This window comes from Pseudophryne corroboree, chromosome 8, assembly GCF_028390025.1.
Source record: "Pseudophryne corroboree isolate aPseCor3 chromosome 8, aPseCor3.hap2, whole genome shotgun sequence".
Lineage (NCBI taxonomy): Eukaryota > Metazoa > Chordata > Amphibia > Anura > Myobatrachidae > Pseudophryne > Pseudophryne corroboree.
Window position 1 is genome coordinate 149,963,412 of NC_086451.1, and position 21,767 is coordinate 149,985,178.

Consider the following 21,767-nt stretch of genomic DNA (forward strand, 5'->3'; position numbering starts at 1 on the left):
TTAATAGGGGGGACCTCACGCATTTTTTTTTACATTGTTTAACCCATTCAGACCCTTCTCCATCAAGTTAATGGAAGCCATGGACAACAAAATTGCATTCATGTCCTCCTCCCACTCCCTTCCCAGTCCCAAACACTAATTTTATTTTTTTCTGATAATCAAGGCAGGCAGCGGGCATTGGCGGCATCGGACTGAGATGCAAATTAGTGGTGGAGGGCTGGGTCAGTTGATGGTGGCCATGTTTGTAAGCCATTGGCAGTGGCATCGGCTCAGAGGCAGTAACGGGCATTGGCTCGGCGGCGGTAGGGGTCATCGTCAGGATTCGGCGGACATTATGGTAGTGCCTCATCAGCCACTGACCTCACCACACGCCACTGGTAGCAAGTCCCTGTTCCAACGCGTTTCGTCCTGTAGTCTAGGACTTCATCAAGGGGATGTCAGCAGGTGGACATGGCAGGATATTTATAGCAAACCAGGAAGTTGTATTTGCATACAGCATGTGACCTGTCATGGAAATGTGCTTTAAATCCACTAATATATAAAATAAGAATTTACTCACCGGTAATTCTATTTCTCGTAGTCCGTAGTGGATGCTAGGGACTCCGTAAGGACCATGGGGAATAGACGGGCTCCGCAGGAGACTGGGCACTCTAAAGAAAGATTTAGGACTATCTGGTGTGCACTGGCTCCTCCCCCTATGACCCTCCTCCAAGCCTCAGTTAGGACACTGTGCCCGGAAGAGCTGACACAATAAGGAAGGATTTTGAATCCCGGGTAAGACTCATACCAGCCACACCAATCACACCATATAACTCGTGATAGGAACCCCGGTTAACAGTATGATAACAATGGAGCCTCTGAATAGATGGCTCGCACAACAACCCGATTTGTGTAACAATAACTATTTACAAGTATTGCAGACAATCCGCACTTGGGATGGGCGCCCAGCATCCACTACGGACTACGAGAAATAGAATTACCGGTGAGTAAATTCTTATTTTCTTTGATGTACTAGTGGATGCTGGGGACTCCGTAAGGACCATGGGGATTATACCAAAGCTCCCAAACGGGCGGGAGAGTGTGGATGACTCTGCAGCACCGAATGAGAGAACTCCAGGTCCTCCTCAGCCAGGGTATCAAATTTATAAAATTTAGCAAACGTGTTTGCCCCTGACCAAGTAGCAGCTCGGCAAAGTTGTAAAGCCGAGACCCCTCGGGCAGCCGCCCAAGATGAGCCCACCTTCCTTGTGGAATGGGCTTTAACAGATTTAGGCTGCGGTAGTTCCACCGCAGAATGCGCCATCTGAATAGTGCTACAAATCCAGCGCGCGATAGTCTGCTTAGAAGCAGGTGCACCCAGCTTGTTGGGTGCATAGAGAATAAACAGCGAGTCAGTTTTCCTGACTCCAGCCGTCCTGGAAACATAAATTTTCAGGGCCCTGACTACGTCCAGTAACTTGGAATCCTCCAAGTCCCTAGTAGCCGCAGGCACCACAATAGGTTGGTTCAAGTGAAAAGCTGATACCACCTTCGGGAGAAACTGAGGACGAGTCCTCAACTCTGCCCTATCCATATGGAAAATCCGCCAATTCTGACACACGTCTGGCCGAAGCCAGAGCCAACAGCATAACCACTTTCCACGTGAGATATTTCAAATCCACAGTCTTAAGTGGCTCAAACCAATGTGATTTCAGGAACTCCAAAACCACATTGAGATCCCAAGGTGCCACTCGGGGCACAAAAGGAGGCTGAATATGCAGAACTCCCTTGACAAAAGTCTGAACTTCAGGCAGTGAAGCCAGTTCTTTCTGGAAGAAAATCGACAGGGCCGAGATCTGGACCTTAATGGACCCCAATTTGAGGCCCAACGTCACACCTGCTTGCAGGAAATACAGGAATCGACCCAGTTGAATTTCCTCCGTTGGGGCCTTCTTGGCCTCACACCAAGCAACATACTTCCGCCAAATGCGGTGATAATGTTTTGCGGTGACATCCTTCCTGGCTTTGATCAGGGTAGGGATGACTTCCTCCGGAATGCCCTTTTCCTTTAGGATCCGGTGTTCAACCGCCATGCCGTCAAACGTAGCCGCGGTAAGTCTTGCAACAGACAGGGTCCCTGCTGCAGCAGGTCTTGTCTGAGCGGCAGAGGCCAAGGGTCCTCTGCAAGCATCTCTTGAAGTTCCGGGTACCAAGCTCTTCTTGGCCAATCCGGAACCACGAGTATAGTTTTTACTCCTCGCCTTCTTATTATTCTCAGTACCTTGGGCATGAGAGGCAGAGGAGGAAACACATAAAGAGACTGGTACACCCACGGTGTCACTAGAGTGTCCACAGTGATTGCCTGAGGGTCCCTTGACCTGGCGCAATATCTTTTTAGCTTTTTGTTGAGGCGGGACGCCATCATGTCCACCTGTGGTCTTTCCCAACGGGTTACCAGCATTTGGAAGACCTCTGGATAAAGTCCCCATTCTCCCGGGTGGAGGTCGTGCCTGCTGAGGAAGTCTGCTTCCCAGTTGTCCACTCCCGGAATGAACACTGCTGTCAGTGCTAACACATGATTCTCTGCCCATCGGAGAATCCTTGTGGCTTCTGCCATTGCCCTCCTGCTTCTTGTGCCGCCCTGTCTGTTTACATGGGCGACCGCCGTGATGTTGTCTGATTGGATCAGTACCGGCTGGTTCTGAAGCAGGGGCCTGGCTTGGCTTAGGGCATTGTAAATGGCCCTTAGCTCCAGAATATTTATGTGAAGCGAAATTTCCTGATTTGACCACAGTCCTTGGAAATTTCTTCCCTGTGTGACTGCACCCTAGCCCCGAAGGCTGGCATCCGTGGTCACCAGGACCCAGTCCTGTATTCCGAATCTGCGGCCCTCTAGTAGATGAGCCCTCTGCAGCCACCACAGCAGCGACACCCTTGTTCTTGCCGACAGGGTTATCCGCTGTTGCATCTGGAGATGGGACCCGGATCATTTGTCCAACAGGTCCCACTGGAAAGTTCTTGCATGGAACCTTCCGAATGGAATTGCTTCGTATGAAGCTACCATTTTTCCCAGGACTTGTGTGCATTGATGTACCGACACCTGTCCCGGTTTTAGGATGTCTCTGACTAGAGATGACAACTCCTCGGCTTTTTCCACTGGAAGAAACACTCTTTTCTGGTCTGTGTCCAGAATCAGTCCCAGGAACAGAAGACGTGTCGTCGGGACCAGCTGTGACTTAGGAATATTGAGAATCCAGCCGTGCTGTTGTAGCACTTCCCGAGAAAGTGCTACCCCCACTACCAACTGTTCCTTGGACCTCGCCTTTATCAGGAGATCGTCCAAGTACGGGATAATTAAAACTCCTTTCTTGCGAAGGAGTATCATCATTTCGGCCATTACCTTGGTAAAGACCCTCGGTGCCGTGGATAACCCAAACGGCAGCATCTGGAACTGATAGTGACAGTCCTGTACCACAAATCTGAGGTACTCCTGGTGAGGAGGGTAAATGGGGACATGCAGGTAAGCATCCTTGATGTCCAGGGAGACCAAGTAATCCCCCTCGTCCAGGCTCGCAATAACCGCCCTGAGAGATTCCATCTTGAACTTGAACCTTTTGATATAAGTGTTCAAGGATTTTAAATTTAAGATGGGTCTCACCGAACCGTCCGGTTTCGGTACCACAAACATTGTGGAATAGTAACCCTTTCCTTGCTGAAGGAGGGGTACCTTGACAATCACTTGCTGTGAATACAGTTTTTGAATAGCCACAAACACCGCCTCCCTGGCAGAGGGAGTTGCCGGTAAGGCAGATTTTAGGAAACGGCGGGGGGGAGACGTCTCGAATTCCAGCCTGTACCCCTGAGATACTACTTGAAGGACCCAGGGATCCACTTGTGAGAGAGCCCACTGAGCGCTGAAATTTCTGAGGCGGGCCCCCACCGTACCCGGGTCCGCCTGAGCAGCCCCAGCGTCATGCTGTGGACTTACCGGATGCGGGGGAGGACTTCTGCTCTTGGGAACTAGCTGTGTGCTGCAGCTTTTTCCCTCTACCTTTGCCTCTCGGCAGAAAGGATGAGCCTCTAGCCCTCTTGCTTTTCTGGGGCCGAAAGGACTGTACCTGATAATACGGTGCTTTCTTTTGCTGTGGGGTAGCCTGTGGCAAAAAGGTCGATTTTCCAGCAGTAGCTGTGGACACGAGGTCCGAAAGACCATCCCCAAACAGTTCCACCCCCTTATAGGGCAAAACTTCCATGTGCTGTTTCGAGTCGGCATCGCCAGACCATTGCCGAGTCCATAACCCCCGCCTGGCGGCAATGGACATAGCGCTTATTTTTGATGCCAGCCGGCAAATATCCCTCTGTGCATCACGCATGTATAAGACGGCGTCTTTTATATGCTCTATCGTCAGCAAAATATTGTCCCTATCCATGGTATCAATATTATCCGACAGGGAATCTGACCACACAGCAGCAGCACTGCACATCCAAGCCGATGCAATCGCTGGTCGCAATATAATGCCTGTGTGTGTGTAGATAGCTTTAAGGGTAGTTTCCTGCTTTCTTTCAGCAGGTTTCTTTAGGGCGGCCGTATCCGGAGACGGTAGTGCCACCTTTTTTGATAAGCGTGTCAGCGCCTTATCTACCCTAGGGGGCGTTTCCCAACGTGACCTATCCTCTGGCGGGAAAGGGAACGCTGCCAATAACCGTTTAGAAATTATCAATTTCTTATCGGGGGAAGTCCACGCTTCCTCACACACCTCATTTAATTCCTCAGATGCAGGAAAAACTACAGGTAGCTTTTTCTCACCAAACATAATACCCTTTTTTGTGGTACCTGGGGTATTATCAGAAATGTGTAAAACATTTTTCATTGCCTCAATCATGTAACGGGTGGACCTATTGGAGGGTACACTAGTCTCATCGTCGTCGATACTGGAGTTGGTATCCGTGTCGACATCTGTGTCTGTCACCTGAGGTAGCGGGCGTTTTAAAGCCCCTGATGACATTTGAGATGCTGGAACAGGCACAAGCCGAGTAGCCGGCTGTCCTATGTCGTCAAACCTTTTGTGTAAGGAGTTGACACTGTCACGTAATTCCTTCCATAAGTCCATCCACACAGGTGTCGACCCCGCAGGGGGTGACATCACATTCACAGGCATTTGCTCCGCATCCACATCATTTTCCTCATCATACATGCCGACACAGCAGTACCGACACACCGCAGACACACAGGGAATGCTCTGACAGAGGACAGGACCCCACAAAGCCCTTTGGGGAGACAGAGGGAGAGTATGCCAGCACACACCAGAGCGCTATATACCACAGGGATATCACCTATAAAGAGTGTTTTCCCCTTATAGCTGCATATTGTCAAAGTCGGAAAAATATCACGCTACACGTTGCCATATATTCACCTCATGCGCTTGCCCGCTGCACATGCACTTTCTCTGGCGTGCGTGCACATATTCGCAATTGCGTGATGGCGCCTCTACGGGCGTGCGCTCGAGCGCATGGTATGTGCATTTACGGTAGAGTTTGTGTGCGTCTAGCGGGCGACTCAATCGCTGCTTAATAACTCCATATAGCAGGTTTTATAGTTAATATTCCCCTTAATAATGTCAGCAAGTATGGTAAATTTAAAATGGTTCTTGGACCTGATAAATTCTCCTTTACATGCTGGGAGGGATTCGCATAGTTCCTGCTCATGGTTATGCACAGAGGTGGAACATAAGACTAATTGCATTCAGAATAAATTATACATAAATGCAGGGTGGGGGACTGGAATTCCTCTTTCCCACAGACTGAAAACAAATAGCCTTACTTACAATAAGCTTTGAGATTCTATGAAGAGGGCTTATACCTTTGTTTATGAATAGGTCCAGGTTTCTCTCCAGAATAATGAGTGCTGAGATGTCATTGTCTCAACTGAAAGAGGTGACCAGGGGGTAAACAAAGCACAGAGACAGAGTTTGTTTGAAAGATCCAAACAATAGGTTTCCCCAATACAATCAAGAGAGGAATTTAGAATACTGACAAGTCCTAGCCATCGCCCATTTCTTGAACTAACCAATGGAAAGAGGACACATAGTATCTATTGAAGTATGTCTTGAGCTAGTACATAAATATAGTTTGAAATAGACTTGGGGACACAAGAGTCTTCTCTCCACAACGGTTTTCATCTTGACTAACTTGGAGCTGGTAACCAGGACTAGCGCAGCGATCATTCCCAGTGTGTGTAAGTAATTCTCTGTAATCAACTTGTTTCTGTTTGCATTGGCCATACTCTCTCTCTCTCTCACTCTGTTATAGTATAAGATTGTGACGCTATTGTATATTTCTGTCTAGATATTCTGTTAGAATGATATGTTAGCTTGTAGTGTATGACTTGTAAACTGTTTCCCCTTTTCGATATAACTAAAAGCTTGTTAGTAAAGGTGTTGGAACCTTAGCACGGTATCGTGTGTTCATTACATTGCAGAGGGTAATAGGAGCGTCTCGATCGCTCAAACAGCTTTAGTATTAACAAGGTTAAGCAGCGTTATATCGCTACAGTATTTCAGTACAAGGTTTACAGCATAAGAGTATCCTTTCTGTGTGTTACATTCAAGGTTTACTGATTGTCATCCTGTTAGCGTCTGCGCCGCTCGTGATCTCCTCGTGGTCTCGAGCGTCCGCTACGCTGGTAGCGTAGCATTACGATAGTCGACCGCCTATAGCGTGCTCGACACCACGCATTAAGCTGTGAGCGAGCGCGTCGCATGTGCGTCTCGATCACGGCCGAGCGTATGCTATGCTAAGTGCGTACCCTTACGGTACCCCATACGCCAATTGCGTACTGAGTCTCTTACCTATATATAGTGAAGGTTATAAGGTAATTTAAATCAACATTATCAATTGGGAGCTCATCCGTCCTCCACATATCCGCACTGACGCAAGCAGACGTTATCTGCCAGCAAGGGCGGGAAGGCAGTAGTGCTGGCTAGATAAGCGTCTGTTTCGCTACGTTGTAGGAGTGCTGGTGGAATCCGGAACCAGAGGTAAGAACAATACGCTATTGTCTTTTTAAAACTGTTTTATTTCTGTCTTATGTACGCACGCACGCATACATCTGCATTTCTTTTTCATTTGTGTATTTTCACATCACTCTCCTGGTTGCCATTTCATAATTGATAACGTGCTGAGAAAGATTTGTTGCTATTGGTAGTTAAAGAGTAAAAATAATACGTAAGGAGGTAATTTGTAAAACACGCACACAGCTTTGCCTAAATATACAAGGAAAGACCTGTGTGGTGCTCGGTAGATGATTACAGTTAAAGATCATCTACATTGATAAACGTGTTAATTGTATTTCTGTGGACATATCTGGCTGGTGTACACGTGTCTCTAACAAAAGGGTGAGACTAGCGTACGCGGCGCAAGGGCCGACGCACGGAGCGTATATTACGCAACGGAGCGTCTGGGTACGCCCACATAATACAAATCACACGATAGTATTGTTTTGAATAGGCGAAAAGGAGGCAACGCGATAATAGAGCAAGTCAATTTCAGTGTCCAAAATTTTAAGCTAATAGATCCTTCTCTAATTTGCAACTCCTCTGGACTAGACTGTGTTACTGAATGAAAGGGATTTCTGCGCAGAAACGAAAGTGAAGTGTACATGAGGTGAAAGTGTGTATACATATATAAGTATTCTCTCATTTTTTTTTTATTGGAACGTAGAAGTCGAGTTCTCGTGAGGACATTCACGTAAGTGACGGCGTGGTGGCTTGGGAGGCATCCCTTGTTAAACATATATAGGAGCATTAGAGTATAGCAGAGTAAAAGTCTACTGTAGACACAGACCAGGAGGTCACGGACCAGGAGGTCCAGAGAGACAGACCAGGAGGTCTAGGTACAGCAGACTAGGAAGTCCGCTATAGATAGAGTCAAGAGGCACAACCCAGGGGGTTGGTGCAGTACCCATATAGGCCATTAAGCTCCGGCTGAAGGAATTCGCAGCAGCAATTTTCGATTCCACTGGTCGTTCCGCACATAAGATTAGTTGCTTATGTGCAGTACGATTGTACCGCACGTAATTGTGTGCATTAGTTAGTAACTTGACCCAGTACCGTTTGCGTACGCTAGAGGGGTCATAAACGCTATTTGTACATTCTAACGTGATTTGTGAATTTTTTTTATTTTAAGGGAGGTACGCTGGTCACTCGGGAATTCTCTAACAACCGAAACTTGCTGGGGACGGGTAACCTACTCCCACACGCCTCAGTAAATAAAGGTTTATAGGGGCCCTAGGTTGGGTACAGCAGCTCTGAGTCAGTGATTGCAGTATTGGCCAACATGGGCGAGAGTTTGTGAAGGTACTCGGTAAAGTTTCACCGTCGGCCTACCGGACATCTTGGTTTTTGTAAGGGTTCGCTGAAGACCCTGATTTGAAGGTCAGAGGTAGTGAAAGCAACACCTGCAAGGATGGGGGCCAGTTGTTCAGGTAGGGGGCGATCAACCATGGTTCCGGTTGATGTAGTAAACCGGCCAACAGGGTCGGCAAGGTCTATAACATGTGATACAGACCAGGAGGTCCGAGATGGATCACACACAGAGGTTTTATTCAATGAATGGGAAAGAATGACTGTGCATGACGGGGAAAAGTTCCCACGGGTAGGCAGTTTTAGCCCAGATGTGTTACAAAATCTAAGGAGAAGGATATGTCTCATTAAATCTGCAAAGAGACGGATCAAATATTATGATTGTTTACAGTTATGGCAACAGGAAGGTGAAATACAAGGAGGATTAGCTTATACAGCTGACTCTCACTTTGGTAAGAAAAATATGGCAACGGGAGAGGAGGTGGTTACAGAGAATGGCACACTGGTGTATGATAAAAATGCACTTAGCAACTGTATTATAGATGATAAGAGTAATTGTAACAAATGTAATAATGATAAAAGTAAAACTATTAAATGTACAACTGTTAACCTGTGCAAGTTGCACTCCATGTTAAACTTCCCTCAGGATTACCAGCAAGAAAGTGAGCCCAGCACGATGTCGGCACCTTTTCCAGCAGCCATCCTACAAGACATCCAGGTGGACGCGACCAAATCGGTAAAGACAGTAATCAAACCCCCTAACGGAGGGTCAGGTGAGGTCGTGTCCACAGGTACGTACGGTGTTATATATCACGCACAAACAGATGTACCTCATATTATAGAACCAACACAAGATGATGTAATTGAATTTAGTCCTGTCAGGGTGATCACAGTCCCCAATGGGAAGACTGACGCTCAGGGAATCATTCCCGCCAGGGACAGTGCAATGCGCCGTCCCTGGTCCCGGATGGAATTGAGAGCAATTATGTCTGAATTCCCTGATCCTAGGAAAGATCTAGTTGCATGTCAGAGATTTATTAAAGAACTAGGAAACTCCACAGAACCCACCAACAAAGATTGGCGGACAGTGCTGAGGGCATGTTTGCCCTCCAGCGTTGACCCTGCGAAATGTATTCCTGATTGTAAATTAGACACAGAAGTACCTCAAACGGAGGAACACAACCAGGAATGTATTAAGCAGATCAACCGACAGTTGGGAGTATATTTCCCTGCCGTTGTCAAGTGGAATGAAATTTTCTCCATAAGACAAAACGAAGGGGAAAGTATTTCTAATTATTTCAATCGAGCACTGCAAGTAATGGCTAGAGACACTGGGATCACAGACATCAAAACAAATGCACAGCATAAAGAAGTAGCGGTTAAGTTATTAATGAATGGTTTAAAGGAGGTGTTGAGAACAAGGGTACAGACCACCAACCCAAACTGGAGAAATATCTCGGTGGCTACATTAAGAGAGGCCGCTATTCATCATGATCGGAACATCACCAGACACAGGGAGTCACAGAGTAATAAGCTGATGGCCGTAAGTATACAGGCTCTAACCACAAGGCCACTCCAGCATAAGCCCCAAACCCCTGCGAGAAATTTAAATGTGGTAGTCTGTTGCAATTGTCATAAAGAGGGACACTTTGCAAGAGATTGTAGATCAAGAAATATACAAAAGTCATATCAACCCCCTAGACAAGAACACGAGCAAAGTTATGACACACAAAATTGTAATCAGGGATCATATAGGAAGAAGTTTGGGCCGCACCTGTAATATGTAGTCGGGAAAGGTGATCATTAGGACTGATAGTAAGCCTGAGGTTACAGTTAATGAAATTGGGAGGTCAGTTCCTTGTAGACACAGGAACGGCCGGGTAAACGTTGTAATTTATTTGTAAATGTTTCTTTTTCCCATCTCTGACGTTCATCGGCAGAACTCAAACATCACATAGCTACTTGGTCTTTGCAGAAGTCTAACTAACCCCAGTGTGACCTACCGACATCGGTGTGTCCTGGCCAGGCACAAAAAAAAAGGTGGAGTGTGGAAATACTGGTGGGAGAGACTGCGCAAAGATACCAATGGATGTGTTGGTGTGACAGCCTGATGGTGAACGGAAGATCTGACAATGTTTTTTGTTTGTTGCTTAATGCAAAATGTGATGAATTGTTCTCTCTCTCGTTTTTTTTATTTTCCTTCTCTCTCTCTCTCTCTCGTGTTCTCATGCTTTAAAGATGGTATGTCACACATCAGTTGAACAAATGGTAATGCAAGATTTTTGCTCCTTACAGAAAGATCGCAGATTTGGAAGGAATATTGTATCACCGGAGTGTTCGGTTGGAAGACTGAGAGACGGCACCTTTGAGATGACAGCAGAGCAAGAAAAACAACAAGACTAGAGGACATAAGACATTTTAACATTTTTCTTTCCCCTCAAAGTATTTTTTTGTACCCCCATTACAAATTTCTCTTTCTCCTCCTGTAAGATGGACTTGCCCCAAGAGACTGTGATACGGATTTTCCTGTTGACCATGATGTTGACCAGAGCAGTCTGTTTCGGTGAGAGTACCATGGAAGTCGAGAAAGGATCTGGAATGGGTTCTGATGACCAGGATGGAGGCATAGATTTCCAAGAACAACATAATCACAGAGTAAAGGCGAGTATCAGAAAACGATCTGGTAGCATTGACAATAGAAGGAATTGCGAAGGATTGTTAGCTGAAGAAAACTGCATTTGTAGACACTGTGACAGTATAGTCGAGGATGAGTGCATCAAGAAATGTCAGTCCAGTTTTAATATCCATATGGACCGGCATCCATTGAGTGACTATCACTCCTTAGTGGGTAAAGTGTTAAACCAGACAGATTGTTGGGTATGCTCTCAAGTACCTCAAGGCCATAGCAAATCAGGAATAGTACCATTCCCTTTAACTGTAGGAGAGGTACTTGAGCTAAGTGGTGGGAGGCCGGTGGACAGGAGGTTTAATATCTCTAGTCCTCCTAGTTTGAAGCTCCACCAATATCATGTGGATAGGTCCTTAGTTTGCTTTAATATTTCCAATCCCCGAAAGCCGGGAAATTGGGAAGTGTCATGGAGCAATCAAACCATGACCTTTTCACACAGAGCCGATAAAATGCCCATAGACACAGAACTTATACGCCAGATAGCCGACCATAGGAAATTCTTTCGGTATAGGTACACCTTAGGAAGTAGGATCATGTGAGTTGGAGAAGTATCACCAGGATACTGTGCACAGATCGTACAAACTGATACGTGTACTAAACAGATGGGAGAATTAGGGTTAGGAGATTTTACATGGAAAATTTGTAATATGGTAATGACATACTCCGTCCCATATGTTCTCCCCGATGAGGCATATTTCATATGCGGGAGGAAGGCGTATAGGTTCCTCGCCCCAAACTCAGAGGGATTATGTTATATTGGAAAAGTACTGCCTGAGGTAATGACTGTATCCCATACCAAAATGAAAGATATTCACCGTGGTGCCCAAGCTCCTTATACTCACACTCACTACGAGCACGTCGTTAAAAGGCACCTGATAGAGAAGACAGAGCATCATGCCTCTGATCTGATCCATGAATCCACCGGGATTCAAGTCCTACTCGCGTTAGATGTCACTCGTACCGCCAGAGGAGTGTTAAATTATAGATATATATCTGCGCTGGCAAATTTATTAGACAATATCACCGAAATGTATGACGACACATTCAGGTATACTGGGAGAGAGTTACAAGCCTACAAAACAGAACTGGTTCAGCATAGGATGGTTCTCAATTACCGCACGGCAGTAACAGGCGGGTATTGTGTTACCCTAGCGACCCAGTATGGAATAAAGTGCTGCACGTACATTACAAACAGCACTGAGGACCCGGTCGAGGTCATAGACCAAAAGATGGATGACATTTTGCAATTAAAATGGGAGTTCCGAAGGAGACATAATCTCACTCTCGCCGCTGTGGGCAATGAGCTGACCAGTTGGGTGTCATGGTTGAACCCACAAAATTGGTTTTCGGGCTTAGGAGAATGGGCCCAATGTATTATCATGGATGTAGGGAAGTTTCTCTTGTGTATATTGGGAGTCGTCATATATTGATTGGTTTGATATTTAGATGTGTTCGGATTTTAACGAGGTGTAAAGGTAAAGCCAGAGTGATGAGTTTAAGGAGTGAGGACACTGTAATAACAACAAATTTGATTTATGATCCAACGATAGAGACAATGTTGTGATGAAAATGTGATTCCACGGTCCGTTTCTTTCACCCGTTTCTCCTTTGTGTTCCTCCAAGGTACAAAGACATCCACTTGGAAGAAGAATTTGACAACCTCTTTTATACAGACCATCAATGGACTATAATACAGAACCCCAATATCCCTAGTGACTTTAAATTTTTACGATAGCCCAAATATTTTAGTGACTATAACTTTCTGGACAATGGAAAAGTGTCACAACTGAGGGCCTGAGCTGACGGGAGGCAGCCTCAGTTGTAGGGGCTGAGATGTACCGGAACCTGGGAGGTTGTATCAGACCCCTGGACATGTAAGTAACATGAATAATAACTGCCCGAAGGCGTGACCACGACAACTTAGATAAAAGTCAATGATGTTTATTATGACAACTCCGCATCACAGCAGCAATAAAAGAAAACGTAAAAGTCAGCAAAGAATAAATACAGTTCCTGAGTACTACAGCATGGCAGGAGCCACAGGGCACTGGTAGTGTGAGATAGTTCTTATGATCTTCTAGATGGAAAGTCCTTACCAGGCCCGGCTGTAGCAATGGAGATAACCCAGGATTATACCAGCTGGTGTTCCAGGAAGAGCTGGGTTGCTGAAGGTAAAACAGCTGCTGTGGATACTGGCTGGAACCAGACTGTTGTTAGCACGGAGTGGATACTGGCTGGAACCAGTTAAATAATAAATGAACTTTGGGAGCGATGAAATGTGAACTGAAATGTAGAACTTGAGAGCGGAGAAATAATTCCGGTGGAGAGTGGTAAAGTGTAGAAAGGACACCGGCCCTTTAAGGGAAGCTGTACTCTGCTGGAAGCTGAGGCTGGAAGCAGGTAGTGTTGTAGCTGGAAACAGATGAATCCACAATGGATTGGAGAGTCAGGCTACACCGCAGGTGGAATGCTGGTGCGGGTCTCTATGGTGGAAGTCTTGAGACAGGAGCTGGAACCTGGAAGACAATCATAGAAGAGAGACAAACAGGAACTAGGTTTGACAACCAAAGCACTGACGTCTTCCTTGCTCAGGTACAGCTTACTTATACCTGCAGCAAGGAAGGGGTTGGCTAGGCAATTATGCAAATCAACAACACAGACAGCAGATTGGTGGAAATGATCAGATGACAGAATCCAAGATGGCTGCGCCCATGCAGACACTTGGAGGGAAGTTTGGTTTGTAATCCATGTGGTCTGGGAAACAGTAATGGCGGCGCTGGCCACCGGAGACAGGAGACGCCAGGCTGATAGATGCACATTTAACCACGCGGGCACAGCGGAGGCCGCGGCTGATGAAAAGACCACTCTGTATGTGGAAACTCAGGAACAGCGGAATCCGGTCCTGGAACGCTGAGCCCGCCTTAGGAGGCATCTGAAGGGTAAGTAATGGCGTCCAGATACCCGGATCGTGACAGCACCCCCCCCTTTAGGAGTGGCCCCAGGACACTTCTTAGGCTTTAAAGGAAACTTTGCGTGGAAATTTCGGACCAAGGCAGGAGCATGGACGTCAGAGGCATTGGTCCAAGAGCGTTCTTCAGGACCATAGCCCTTCCAGTCAATGAGATACTGAAGTTGACCGTAACGGTGACGTGAGTCCAGGATCTTGGCCACTTCATACTCAACGCCTCGTTGAGTTTGGACTTTCGGAGTTGGTGGAAGTGAGGAATGAAACCGATTCAAGATTAGCGGTTTCAACAGGGAAACATGGAATGTCCTGGGTATTTTTAAGAAGGGAGGTAACTGGAGTCTGTAAGCAACAGGATTGATGACTTGATCAATTTTGAAAGGACCGATGTAGCGAGGTGCAAACTTCATACTGGGAACTCTTAACCTCAAATTCTTCGTGGATAACCATACCCGATCACCCACCTTGAGAGCAGGAACTGCTCGACGCTTCTTATCCGCAAACTTCTTGTACCTGAACGATGCCTTGAGCAGAGCTGATCGTACGCTCTTCCAGATATTGGCAAACTGATGCAAGGTGATATCCACTGCGGGAACAGAAGTTGCTGGAAGCGGTTGGAACTCAGGGACTTTAGGGTGGAATCCAAAGTTGGTGAAGAATGGTGTTGAAGAAGATGAAGAATGATACTGGTTGTTATGACAGAACTCGGCCCAGGGAAGTAATTGAACCCAGTCATCTTGAGAGGAGGACACATAGATGCGGAGGAAGGCCTCCAAGTCCTGATTCACCCTCTCAGTTTGACCATTGGTCTGAGGATGGTAAGCCGTGGAAAACTTTAACTTGACTTGGAGGACTTGACATAAACTTCGCCAGAATTTGGCTGTGAATTGAACTCCTCGATCTGAGATAATTTCTTCTGGAAGACCGTGGAGTCGGAAGATCTCTTGTATGAATACTTGAGCCAACTTGGAAGCTGACGGAAGACCGGTGAGAGGAATGAAGTGTGCCATCTTGGTGAACCGGTCAACTACCACCCAGATGGTATTGAACTTGTTGCACATGGGCAAATCTGTAATAAAATCCATCGACAAATGGGTCCATGGTCGACGGGGAACAGATAGTGGAACCAGTTGCCCCGCAGGCGACTGGCGGGATACTTTATGTTGAGCACACTTTGGGCAAGATGCAATAAACTCCAAAACGTCCTTTTTCAGAGTTGGCCACCAATAGGACCTAGAGATAAACTCCAGGGTTTTTTGGATACCTGTATGTCCGGCAAAACGGGAAGCATGGGCCCAATGCATGAGCTTCTTCCTTAGTGTCGGCTTCACAAAACTTTTCCCTGATGGGGGCGTAGAGTCCATCCCTACCGTGGAGAATGCCAACGGATTTATAATAGGATGCTTGTCTGAAGACTCTGACTCATTTTCTTGCTCCCATGAGCGGGAAAGGGCATCGGCCTTGCGATTTTGAGAGCCCGGACAGAACTGGAGTTTAAAGTCGAACCTGGAAAAGAAAAGTGCCCATCTGGCCTGACGAGGGTTGAGACATTGTGCGCCTTTTAGATATAGAAGGTTCTTGTGGTCTGTAAGGATGGTGATTGAATGAGAAGCTCCCTCCAACAGATATCTCCACTCCTCTAGAGCGAGCTTGATGGCTAGCAACTCCTGGTCGCCAATGGCATAGTTGCGCTCCGCTGGGGAGAACTTCCGTGAGAAGAAACTGCAAGGATGTAAATGACCATCTTTAGCCCTCTGAGATAACACCGCTCCTACTCCAACGGAGGAGGCATCCACCTCTAAGATGAAAGGAGAGTCGATGTCAGGCTGTTTCAGGACAGGTGCAGAGATGAACCTCTGTTTTAAAAGATGAAAAGCTTGCATGGCTTCTTCAGACCACTTGGACGGGTTAGCACCCTTCTTGGTGAAAGCAGTAATAGGCGCCACAATGGTGGAAAAGTCTCGTATAAACTTTCGGTAATAATTGGCGAACCCTAAGAACCTCTGGACCCCTTTGAGGGTTAAGGGTACCGGCCAATTCTGGATTGCTTGTAGTTTCTCAGGATCCATCTCTAGTCCGGAACCGGACACAATGTACCCTAGAAACGGAATGGACTTGACTTCAAAGACGCATTTCTCTAATTTGCAGTAGAGATGATTGACACGGAGACGGGACAGAACCTCCTTTACCCAGAAACGATGTTCCTCTAAATCATTGGCAAAAATGAGGATATCATCTAGATAGACCACGACATGACGGTATAGAATGTCTCTGAAGATCTCATTGACGAAATGCTGGAAGACAGCTGGAGCATTGCTCAATCCGAAGGGCATGACGAGGTACTCATAATGTCCGTCACGGGTGTTAAATGCGGTCTTCCACTCGTCACCCTCACGGATCCGGATGAGATTGTATGCACCTCTCAGGTCCAGCTTTGTAAAGATGGTAGCTCCGCTAACTCTGTCAAAGAGCTCAGTAATCAGGGGTAAAGGATAGCGGTTCTTGATGGTAATGTCGTTCAAACCTCTGTAGTCGATGCACGGCCGCAGACCACCATCTTTCTTCTTTACAAAAAAGAAGCCTGCGCCGGCTGGAGAAGAAGAAGGTCGAATGAACCCCTTTGCTAGGTTCTCTTTAATGTATTCCTCCATAGAATGTGTCTCGGGGAGAGACAACGGATAAGTTCGGCCTCGAGGTGGAACCTTCCCTGGAACGAGATCAATCGGGCAGTCCCATTCTCTATGAGGAGGAAGGATATCAGCAGAAGCTTTACTGAACACATCCGTGAAATCTTGATATGGAGGAGGTGGAACATCAGACGACCTGGGGGAGGAAGAACAGACAGGCAACACTTTAAACAAACATGTCTTAGTACAGGAGGAACCCCATGCCAGGATTTGCGTAGTCGTCCAATCAATTGTAGGATTGTGAAGACGGAGCCATGGAAGGCCCAGGACCACAGGATGTGTGGCTCTTGGAATCACTAAAAATGAAATAAGTTCGGAATGAAGAACTCCCACTCTCAGACGAACTGGTAGAGTCCTTAGAGAAATAACTGTATCAAAAATCTTACTGCCATCCACAGCAGTTAAGGAAAAGGACGAAGGAAGTCTCTCGGTGGGTAGGGACCACCGTTTAACATAGGCTTCAGTAATAAAGTTCCCAGCTGCTCCGGAATCCAGGAGGGCAATGACGTTCTGATAACGTTGAGCAACTTGAAGCGAGACTGGGAGGTTACAATCTTGAGGAGATGGAGAGGAGATCATTACTCCTAGCCGGCCCTCTCCTTGGCGAGCTAGGATTTGGAGTTTCCCGGACGTTTGGGACAGGCATTAATGGTGTGAGACGGAGCTGCACAATACAGACAGAGAAACTCGGAGAGACGTCTTCGGCGCTCAGCAGGAGTTAAACGGGAACGGCCAATTTGCATGGGTTCATCTGTAGTTGGTGACAGTTGGCGAGGAGGAGGAGTACAAGATTTTGGAGCAGATGATCTTCCACGCTCAGTTGCTCTCTCTCTGAAACGCAAGTCAACTTTGGTACAAAGTGAGATTAGCTCATCTAACTTGGAGGGTAAGTCTCTGGTAGCTAACTCATCTTTAATACGCTCGGATAAACCATGCCAGAATGCAGCATACAGGGCCTCGTCGTTCCATGCCAGTTCGGATGCCAGGATCTGGAACTGTATAAGATATTGTCCTACAGTACGTGATTCCTGGCGTAAACGGAGAATCTCAGACGAAGCTGAAGTTACCCGGCCTGGCTCGTCGAAGATGCGCCTGAATGTTGACACAAATACAGTGTAAGAAGATAGCAGGGTGTCGGACCTCTCCCATAACGGTGATGCCCAATCAAGGGCTGAGCCACTGAGAAGAGAAATAATGTAGGCAATTTTTGTACGGTCACTGGGAAAATTGCCAGGTTGTAGCTCAAACTGAATCTCACACTGGTTGAGAAATCCCCTGCAGAATCTTGGAGATCCGTCAAATTTTGCTGGCGTTGGAAGATGAAGACGTGGAGCAGAAATGGGTAAGGTGGGTGGGGTTATAGCTGGAGTCACTGTGGTTGACGCACCAGATGCGCCTGATCCACGGAGAGTTGTCTGAATCCCATCCAGCCGAGTAGAGAGATCCTGGAGACAGCGGATGATGTGGCCCTGTGCAGCCTCCTGATGTTCTAGTCGGGCTGCCAGTTCTTGCATCGGCCTGGCCGCTTGATCCTGGTCTCCGGCTGGATTCATTACGTCAGTGCTTACTGTCACAACTGAGGGCCTGAGCTGACGGGAGGCAGCCTCAGTTGTAGGGGCTGAGATGTACCGGAACCTGGGAGGTTGTATCAGACCCCTGGACATGTAAGTAACATGAATAATAACTGCCCGAAGGCGTGACCACGACAACTTAGATAAAAGTCAATGATGTTTATTATGACAACTCCGCATCACAGCAGCAATAAAAGAAAACGTAAAAGTCAGCAAAGAATAAATACAGTTCCTGAGTACTACAGCATGGCAGGAGCCACAGGGCACTGGTAGTGTGAGATAGTTCTTATGATCTTCTAGATGGAAAGTCCTTACCAGGCCCGGCTGTAGCAATGGAGATAACCCAGGATTATACCAGCTGGTGTTCCAGGAAGAGCTGGGTTGCTGAAGGTAAAACAGCTGCTGTGGATACTGGCTGGAACCAGACTGTTGTTAGCACGGAGTGGATACTGGCTGGAACCAGTTAAATAATAAATGAACTTTGGGAGCGATGAAATGTGAACTGAAATGTAGAACTTGAGAGCGGAGAAATAATTCCGGTGGAGAGTGGTAAAGTGTAGAAAGGACACCGGCCCTTTAAGGGAAGCTGTACTCTGCTGGAAGCTGAGGCTGGAAGCAGGTAGTGTTGTAGCTGGAAACAGATGAATCCACAATGGATTGGAGAGTCAGGCTACACCGCAGGTGGAATGCTGGTGCGGGTCTCTATGGTGGAAGTCTTGAGACAGGAGCTGGAACCTGGAAGACAATCATAGAAGAGAGACAAACAGGAACTAGGTTTGACAACCAAAGCACTGACGTCTTCCTTGCTCAGGTACAGCTTACTTATACCTGCAGCAAGGAAGGGGTTGGCTAGGCAATTATGCAAATCAACAACACAGACAGCAGATTGGTGGAAATGATCAGATGACAGAATCCAAGATGGCTGCGCCCATGCAGACACTTGGAGGGAAGTTTGGTTTGTAATCCATGTGGTCTGGGAAACAGTAATGGCGGCGCCGGCCACCGGAGACAGGAGACGCCAGGCTGATAGATGCACATTTAACCACGCGGGCACAGCGGAGGCTGCGGCTGATTAAAAGACCACTCTGTATGTGGAAACTCAGGAACAGCGGAATCCGGTCCTGGAACGCTGAGCCCGCCTTAGGAGGCATCTGAAGGGTAAGTAATGGCGTCCAGATACCCGGATCGTGACAAAAAGCTTTTGTCGCCATTTATAGCAAAAGCATCGGGAGACTACAGTCAACATGTACATTGAGACAAGACACAACACAAGACCTCAATCAACAAATGTATATTAACCTCACATAGATTATGACTGCATTTACCATAATTGTTTCTTACCTTCATTTCTACAACCTTCAGGTAATGACACACATAGTCGATAGGGAATATAGACACAGATATCAGTACTCACATATCCCCCCATTCATGTATCATCAACTAAATGTGCTCCCCCATTTGTTGCAACCAAAAGCCGAAAAGAGCTCGGTAAAGTTTGACAGCCCATCCACAGACCCTTAATACGGGATAAGAAGGATTCAAATGTATACTTCGCAATACCTCGAAGCTTGATTTAAAACACGTACGGCACAATGATACATGACCCCTCAAACATGGATTCATACACACATGCTTCTACTATCTCACTAGGTCATACCTTTTTCCCACCTTCTTCTCTTCTCCCTTACCCAATCATAGAAATGTATTTACATATGACATATATTTTTCTCTTTTTGAACTGTTTTAGGAAGTGGCAGTTATTGGTGACTGCCAAAGGGTGGACTGTCAAAGTCAGAAAAATATCACGCTACACGTTGCCATATATTCACCTCATGCGCTTGCCCGCTGCACATGCACTTTCTCTGGCGTGCGTGCACATATTCGCAATTGCGTGACGGCGCCTCTACGGGCGTGCGCTCGAGCGCATGGTATGTGCATTTACGGTAGAGTTTGTGTGCGTCTAGCGGGCGACTCAATCGCTGCTTAATAACTCCATATAGCAGGTTTTATAGTTAATATTCCCCTTAATAATGTCAGCTAGTATGGTAAGTTTAAAACGGTTCTTGGACCTGATAAATTCTCCTTTACATGCTGTGAGGGATTCGCATAGTTCCTGCTCATGGTTATGCACAGAGGTGGAACATAAGACTAATTGCATTCAGAATAAATTATACATAAATGCAGGGTGGGGGACTGGAATTCCTCTTTCCCACAGACTGAAAACAAATAGCCTTACTTACAATAAGCTTTGAGATTCTATGAAGAGGGCTTATACCTTTGTTTATGAATAGGTCCAGGTTTCTCTCCTGAATAATGAGTGCTGAAATGTCATTGTCTCAACTGAAAGAGGTGACCAGGGGGTAAACAAAGCACAGAGACAGAGTTTGTTTGAAAGATCCAAACAATAGGTTTCCCCAATACAATCAAGAGAGGAATTTAGAATACTGACAAGTCCTAGCCATCGCCCTTTTCTTGAACTAACCAATGGAAAGAGGACACATAGTATCTATTGAAGTATGTCTTGAGCTAGTACATAAATATAGTTTGAAATAGACTTGGGGACACAAGAGTCTTCTCTCCACAACGGTTTTCATCTTGACTAATTTGGAGCTGGTAACCAGGACTAGCGCAGCGATCATTCCCAGTCTGTGTAAGTAATTCTCTGTAATCAACTTGTTCTCTGTTTGTATTGGCAATACTCTCTCTCACTCTGTTATAGTATAAGATTGTGACGCTACTGTATATTTCTGTCTAGATATTCTGTTAGAATGATATGTTAGCTTGTAGTGTATGACTTGTAAACTGTTTCCCCTTTTCGATATAACTAAAAGCTTGTTAGTAAAGGTGTTGGAACCTTAGCACGGTATCGTGTGTTCATTACATTGCAGAGGGTAATAGGAGCGTCTCGATCGCTCAAACAGCTTTAGTATTAACAAGGTTAAGCAGCGTTATATCGCTACAGTATTTCAGTACAAGGTTTACAGCATAAGAGTATCCTTTCTGTGTGTTACATTCAAAGTTTACTGATTGTCATCCTGTGAGCGTCTGCACCGCTCGTGATCTCCTCGTGGTCTCGAGCGTCCGCTACGCTGGTAGCGTAGCATTACGATAATCGACCGCCTATAGCGTGCTCGACACCACGCATTAAGCTGTGCGTCTCGATCACGGCCGAGCGTATGCTACGCTAAGTGCGTACCCTTACGGTACCCCATACGCCAATTGCGTACTGAGTCTCTTACCTATATATAGTGAAGGTTATAAGGTAATTTAAATCAACATTATCAATATATATATTATACTGCGCCTAATATGTGCCCCCCCTCTCTTTTTTACCCTTTCTGTAGCGCTGGACTGCAGGGGAGAGCCAGGGAGCGATCCTGTGAGGGAAAATGGCGCCAGTGTGCTGAGGGAGATGGCTCCGCCCCTTTTTCGGCGGGCTTTCTCCCGCTATTTTAATATTTCTGGCAGGGGTTAATATACACCTATATAGCCCCTGGGGCTATATATGGTGTTAGT